Raw genomic sequence first — 8054 nt, 5'->3', positions numbered from 1 at the left:
TTGGATGCTAGTTTTCTTGCTTTGCCTTATTTACTCTTGTGACGTACTCTATTTTAATATAATTAGTTTAGTTATTATTTTCTTGTGTTTGTTTATCATGATTTTATATGAACCCATGATGGCGATAAGTTCTATTATGGGCTAATCGTGATCATGGGGTTGCAACGGATTTATTATGGAATTCTTTAGTTAATTGTTTAATACTTTAGTGTGTGATGATTGCATGATATCTAGTATTGGTTGTGCGTATTTGTCTTATGTGCGTCGCGAACATATAAGATAGGGTGTTAATCTCTTGTGAAGCGACGGTGGATCTTGAGATTTATAACTTGCCATGCTAGCATAGGTTCATGTACGTTGTGCATGATTAGTGGGTAACTCTAACAGTTTTATTTGCTCTATGTAATCAAAAGGAATAACTTGAGCTTAAATCGTTGTGTTGTCAATTTCTGTAGACATATAGGAACTCAACATAATTGATGACTATTCAACTTCTATCTTAATTGTGGATGTTTGGTAGAATGGTATTAGTACAATGAAAGTTGGCTTTTATCAGTTTCGTGTTATTCGATTAATATCATCACTGTCACATGCTAAAGGTAATAACAATGACTATAGAAGGAAGTAATAATGAAGTTGTGATCTCATGAGTATTTTATTATTGATAAATTGAAGTGTTAGTTAAGTGGTTAATTAAGTAGTTAATTATAGTTAATATTTAATCAACAATTTTAAGTGTTATTATCTTAACATTGAGAAGTAATCATACATTGGTGAGTGAGTTTAATTAGACAATAATTTAGTCTGAGTCTCTGAGGGAACGAACTAGAAAGTATTCTATATTACTTGCTAACGCGTATACTTGCGTGAATATTAGCGCGTGTTTTCGCCCTAACAAGTTTTTGGAGTTTTTGGTGCCGCTGCCGGGGACTCGGCGTATTTGTTTAGTTTATGTACTTACCATCATTGGTCATTAGGACTCAGTGATTAGGACGTAGTAGTTACTTACTCTTTTCGGTTGTGTTTCAGGTACTTTAGCAAGCGTTTATGCAAACTCGTTCTAGTGCTCGCAAGAGGACTTTAGATACAGCTGAGGAGACAGACGAAGTTCTTGATATTCCGGAGAAGTTAGATTTTGAGGATTCGGATTCAGGAACTGAGCAGAAAGAACCAGTAAACATGGGAGATCGTATTGTTCAAGCTGATCCAGCTCTTATGGATTTTTCTCGGCCTAAAATTGATGACATTCAGTCAAGCATCCTTCATCCGGCTATTCAAGCTAACACCTTTGAAATCAAGCCGGGCACTATTCAGATGGTGCAGAATTCTGTTTCTTTTGGAGGAGCGGCAACTGAAGACCCCAACATGCACATAAGGAATTTTGTCGAGATCTGCAGCACTTTTAAGTATAATGGCGTGACTGATGAGGCTATCAAGTTGAGGCTTTTCCCATTCTCACTGAGGGATAAGGCTAAAGACTGGTTACATTCTGAACCAGCTGGGTCCATCACTACGTGGCAAGATCTTGCGCAAAAGTTTCTGGTAAAGTTTTATCCAATGGCAAAGACTGCTGCTATGAGGAGTGCTCTTACTCAGTTTGCGCAGCAACCTACAGAATCTATGTGCGAGGCTTGGGAACGCTACAAGGAAATGTTGAGAAAATGTCCACATCATGGAATGCCGGATTGGATGGTGATCACTGGTTTCTATAATGGTTTGGGGGCCCAATCTCGGCCCATGCTCGATGCAGCAGCTGGAGGAGCCTTATGGGCTAAAAGCTATACTGAGGCGTATAATCTTATCGAGACGATGGCTGCAAATGAGCATCAAAACCCAACTCAGAGGATGACGTCAGGCAAGGTAGCAGGTATTCTGGAAGTTGATGCAGCCACCGCTATTGTAGCCCAGCTCTAAGCGCTATCAATGAAGGTTGATTCTCTGGCTACGTATGGAGTTAATCAAATAGCTATAGTTTGTGAGCTTTGTGCAGGTTCTCATGCTACGGATCAGTGTTCTCTTGTCAACGAATCTGTTCAGTATGTGAATAATTATCAGCGACAACAGCAGCCTGTGCCAGCGACCTATCATCCTAACAACAGAAATCATCCAAATTTCAACTGGGGGAATAATCAGAATGCTATTCAGCCACCATATCAGCAAGGAGTGAGTAAACAGTTTAACCCACTTGGATTCCAGCAACCACAGCAGTATGCTACAAGGCAATCATATCCTCAACAGGGAAGTACAGCTGCACCCACTAGTGCTGATTTTGAGGAACTTAAGCTGTTGTGCAAGAGTCAGGCGATTTCTATCAAGACCTTGGAAAATCAAATCGGTCAATTAGCCAATGCAGTGCTCAATCATCAACCTGGCACTCTTCCCAGTGACACGGAAGTACCAGGCAGGAAGGAAGCTAAAGAGCAAGTCAAGGCTATTACCCTAAGGTCTGGAAAAGTAGCTGATGCTGAAAAGGCAAAGGAAGTCGAAGCTGAAGTTAGAGATGAAGAATCTAAGCAAAAGGAGAAAGCGGCGGAACCAAGGAAGACTACTATTGAACACACTCTGCCTGAGGCTAATACAGGGGAGAAACAGCTCTATCCTCCACCACCTTTTCCTAAGAGATTGCAGCAACAAAAACTGGATAGACAGTTCGGGAAGTTTCTGGAGGTGTTCAAGAAACTTCACATCAATATACCTTTCGCTGAGGCTCTGGAACAAATGCCTAGTTATGCGAAGTTTATGAAGACTATTCTTTCAAGGAAGGTGAAACTGGATGACCTTGAAACCGTTGCTCTCATGGAAGAATGCAGCGCTGTTCTGCAGCAAAAGTTACCACCAAAACTGAAAGATCCAGGAAGCTTCACCATTCCTTGCACCATTGGCAATCTAACTTTTGACAAGTGACTTTGTGATTTGGGAGCAAGCATTAATCTGATGCCGTTGTCGATCTTTAAAAAGCTGGATCTGCCTGATCCAAAACCCACATACATGTCGCTACAATTGGCTGACCGTTCCATTACTTACCCAAGGGGCATAGTTGAGGATGTGCTCATCAAGGTTGATAAGCTCTTCTTTCCAGCAGATTTTGTTATTCTGGATTTTGAGGAAGATAAGAAGATTCCCATAATCTTGGGAAGGCCTTTCTTGGCTACTGGCCGTACCTTGATAGATGTGCAAAAAGGTGAACTTACTATGCGGGTCCAAGATCAAGATGTGACCTTCAATGTATTTAAGGCAATGAAATTCCCTACAGAAGATGAGGAGTGCTTAAAAGTGAATGTGATTGATACTGCGGTTACTTCGGAACTCGATCACATGCTAATGTCTGATGCATTGGAAAAGGCCTTAGTGGGGGATTTTGACAGCGATGATGAAGATAGCAACGAGCAATTACAATATCTGAACGCTTCTCCATGGAAGCGAAAGTTGGACATACCATTTGAATCTCTTGGTACTTCTGACCTTAAGAATGCTGAAGGGAAGCTCAAACCATCAATAGAGGAAGCACCTACCTTGGAGCTCAAACCATTACCTGAACACTTGAGGTATGCTTTTTTAGGTGATTCATCTATGTTACCTATTATTATTTCATCTGACCTTTCAGGTAGTGAGGAAGACAAGCTCTTATGGATTTTGAGAGAATTCAAATCGGCTATAGGATGGACCATAGCAGACATCAAGGGGATAAGTCCTTCATATTATGCATAAAATTCTGCTAGAGGAAGGTAGTAAGCCAACTGTGGAATAGCAGCGAAGACTGAATCCCATCATGAAGGAGGTGGTGAAGAAAGAAATTCTGAAATGGCTAGATGCAGGCATCATTTATCCTATTTCTGACAACTCGTGGGTGAGCCTCGTACAATGTGTACCTATGAAGGGAGGTATCACTGTGGTCGCAAATGAAAAGAATGAGCTCATCCCTACTCGAACAGTTACAGGATGGAGAGTATGCATGGATTATAGAAAATTGAACAAAGCCACAAGGAAGGATCACTTCCCCCTTCCATTTATTGATCAAATGCTTGACAGATTGGCGGGTTATGAGTATTTTTGTCTTCTGGATGGTTATTCCGGGTATAATCAGATTTGTATTGCACCAGAAGATCAGGAAAAGACTACCTTCACTTGTCCATTTGGCACATTTGCTTTTCGCAGAGTTTCGTTTGGGTTATGTGGCGCCCCGGCCACCTTTCAGAGATGTATGATGGCTATATTCTCTGACATGATTGGAAATAACGTCGAAGTGTTCATGGATGACTTCTCCGTCTTTGGACACTCATATGATGAATGTTTGAATAATCTGCGCGCCGTACTCAAAAGATGCGTGGAAACTAATTTGGTGCTTAATTGGGAGAAATGTCATTTTATGGTGCGTGAAGGCATTATCCTTGGGCATAAGGTCTCTAGCAAGGGTCTGGAGGTGGACAAGGCCAAGGTGGGAGTCATTAAAAATCTTCCCCCACCTAATTCTGTGAAAGGAATCTGTAGTTTTCTTGGTCATGCGGGTTTTTATCGGCGATTCATCAAGGACTTTTCAAAGATATCTAAGCCGTTGTGCAATTTGCTTGAGAAAGATGTGCCGTTCAAATTTGATGATGAATGTTTGGCAGCATTCGAGACTCTCAAGGAGAGTTTGATCACGGCACCAGTCATTACAGCACCAGATTGGACAGAACCATTTGAGATGATGTGTGATGTGAGTGATTATGCGGTAGGTGCAGTTCTGGGACAGCGCAAGAAAAATCTCTTCCATGTGGTCTACTATGCGAGTAAGACTTTAAATGGTGCCCAATTGAACTACACCACTACTGAGAAGGAGCTTTTGGCTATAGTCTTTGGCTTGGAGAAATTTTGATCTTATCTGCTTGGTACAAAAGTAACAGTATTCATTGATCATGCAGTTATTCGCTATCTGGTTTCTAAGAAGGATTCGAAGCCGAGACTCATTCGTTGGGTGCTTTTACTTCAGGAATTTGAGTTAGAGATCAAAGATAGAAAAGGTACTGAGAATCAAGTAGCTGACCATCTCTCTAGGTTGGAGAATCCCGATTATACTTCACAAGATAGGACGTTAATCAATGAATCTTTTCCGGATGAGCAGTTGTTTGCAATTCAGGAGGAAGAACCATGGTTTGCAGATATTGTAAACTATCTCGTCAGCAATATAATGCCTCCTAATTTGACATCCGCTCAAAAGAAGAAGTTTCTGCATTTGGTGAAGTGGTATATATGGGATGAACCATATTTATTTAGACAGGGAGCTGACCAGATCATCAGGAGATGTATCCCGTTATGTGAGACGGAGGGGATATTACGAGACTGCCATTCCACGGTTTATGGTGGACACTATGGAGGTGAGAAGACGGCAGCTCGTATTCTGCAAGCAGGTTTTTTCTGGCCTACTTTGTTCAAGGATGCTCATCAGTTTTTTTAAGGTGTGATCATTGCCAAAGAGTGGGAAATTTGTCAAGGAAGGATGAAATGCCATTAAATGTGATGCTTGAAGTCGAGGTCTTTGATGTATGGGGAATCGATTTCATGGGGCCTTTTATCTCGTCTTGCAATAATCAGTACATCTTGCTGGCAGTCGATTATGTCTTAAAATGGGTCGAAGTTAAAGCTTTACCGACAAATGATGCAAAGGCATTGCTAAATTTTCTTCATAAGCAAATTTTCACAAGGTTTGGAACACCTCGGGTAATCATAAGTGATGAAGGATCGCATTTTTGCAACCGTAAGTTCACTTCTATGATGCAGCGTTATAATGTGAATCATCGAGTAGCTACTGCCTATCATCCGCAAACAAATGGTCAAGCGGAAGTGTCTAACAGAGAGATAAAGCGTATTCTAGAGAAAGTTGTTTGTCCATCAAGGAAGGATTGGTCTTTAAAGCTCGATGAAGCTGTTTGGGCTTACAGAACAGCATACAAAACTCCACTTGGGATGTCACCGTTTCAGTTGGTGTACGGTAAGGGATGTCATCTACCGGCGGAGCTTGAGCATAAGGCCTACTGGGCATTGAAGAAGTTGAACCTGGATTTAAAAGCAGCTGGTAAGAAAAGAATGCTTCAGATTAATGAACTTGATGAATTTCGACTTCAAGCGTACGAGAATAACAAAATGTATAAGGAAAAGGTGAAGAGGTGGCACGATAGGAAGCTACTCCTAAGTTATTTGTGCCAGGGCAACAAGTTCTTTTATTCAACTCTCGGCTCCGACTTTTTCCTGGGAAGTTGAAATCAAGGTGGTCTGGACCTTTTATTGTCAAAACTGTGTTTCCACATGGAGCGGTGGAAATTTTTGAGAATGATTCGGAACAAGCATTCAAGGTTAACGGTCAGCGGTTGAAGCACTACTATGGGGACATGGCAAACCGAGAGGTGGTTAGTGCCATTTTGTTGACTACTTGAGAAAGGTACGGAACGTCAAGCTAATGACGGAAAAGAAGCGCTGCGTGGGAGGCAACCCATGAATTGTTATTACAGGAACCCTTAGAAGTTAATAACCTATCCAAAAACACAAAAAAATCAGAAAACAGGGGCTGAAAAAAAAAATTCCCAGAGACCCTCTGCGTGCCCGCGCAGCTATGCTGAGCGGCCGCGCAGCAAGTTGCGCGCCCGCGCAGCTATGCTGAGCGGCCGCGCAGGGGTCGAGTTCCAGAAAATTTTTTACAGTTCAGAAAAAAAAAACAAACAAACAAAAACACAAAAACAGTTTTAGCCCATAAACCCACGAATTGTTCCCACTACCCCATCATTTTATCCCTTAATTCCCAAACCCTAATCTAATCCACACCCTATATATACATACACCTATCCTACATATCTTCCACAAAACTTCCTACACTTAAACCCTCTCACAAACATCAAAAATCAGTTCTTACACACTTTTATTCACGAATCAATGGCACCCAAGAGAGCACGCACTATTGACAGCAGTAGCACAGTTTCTGCTGCTGATTCATCGAGGGGTACTGCTGCAAGGCCTCGGTTAACTGACAGAGCTGCGGAGGAGGAGTACACTAGGCTGTTGGGGAAGCCAATTCTGAAGGAGAGGGGGTTTTTACCATCAGGGAGGGATGGTGAGTTGTTGCCCATGATTGCAGAGAAGGGGTGGATAACTTTTTGTGAGTCACCTGAAGCAGTACCGATGAGCGTTGTTCGCGAGTTCTACGCGAACGCGAAGGCTGAAAAGAATGGGTTCTCTGTAGTCCGTGGGCTGACGGTTGATTATCATCCTGCGGCGATTCGCCGTATGATTGGACAGCGAAAGAGGAAGCCCGAGGAGGAGAACTGGAATGAAAAGACTGCTGAGGATTTTGACTTGGATTTGATTTGTGCGACTCTCTGTCGACCGGGCACAGTTTGGAACCGCAGTCCAACCAATAATGAGTATCGTCACTTTCCGACGATCTCCATGAACAGGTATGCCCGTGCATGGAATGCATTTATATGTGCTAATATTTTGCCTTCTTCACATGCACACGAGGTCACAGTTGAGAGAGCACAGTTGTTGTGGGGAATTCTGCATGATGAGTACTATGTGGACCTTGGTGAGTTTATCTACCAAGGAATTCTGAAGTTTTTGAGGGGAGCAAAGCATATGAACATCCCTTATGCATCCACGGTTACGAAGCTATGTCGAGCAGTGGGAGTGAACTGGCCGGCTCATGAGCAGTTGCAGTTGCCAGCAGCTCCGATTGATTCTGGCACTCTGAATGGGATGCAGGAGTGGACCGGTGGTGAGCCTGAGGAGCATGGGCTGGGTTATCGTCTTCCAGGAGGGCGTCCAGCACGAGGTGCTACTATGGCTAGGCCAGGGCGTGGTGAGGCTGGTTCTTCGAGAGCTCAGGAGGGTGCTGGGATGGGTGATGCCCAGTATAGGAGGCTTTCACGGCGGATGGATGCCATGTATGAGACGCAGAGCAGGTTTGCTCAGGAGCTCACCCTTGCGTTAGGGACTGCTTTTTGAGGCCTTGGAGCTGATATCCAGTGGCCAGTTTTTGGTGAGGACTCTGCATACCCGCTGCTGATACTCCACCCACTGAGGTGATG

General features: G+C 43.0%; 1 non-coding gene across 1 annotated transcript; it reads right to left on the bottom strand.

The window, feature by feature from the left end:
* Nucleotides 1-1572: 1572 nt before the first annotated feature.
* LOC141662534 (small nucleolar RNA R71) lies at nucleotides 1573-1679 on the bottom strand. The gene has a single exon (XR_012550645.1). It is a non-coding gene; the product is annotated as a small nucleolar RNA R71 (small nucleolar RNA).
* Nucleotides 1680-8054: the final 6375 nt, after the last annotated feature.

This window comes from Apium graveolens, chromosome 5, assembly GCF_009905375.1.
Source record: "Apium graveolens cultivar Ventura chromosome 5, ASM990537v1, whole genome shotgun sequence".
Lineage (NCBI taxonomy): Eukaryota > Viridiplantae > Streptophyta > Magnoliopsida > Apiales > Apiaceae > Apium > Apium graveolens.
This window is presented reverse-complemented; position numbering and strand designations above follow the sequence as displayed.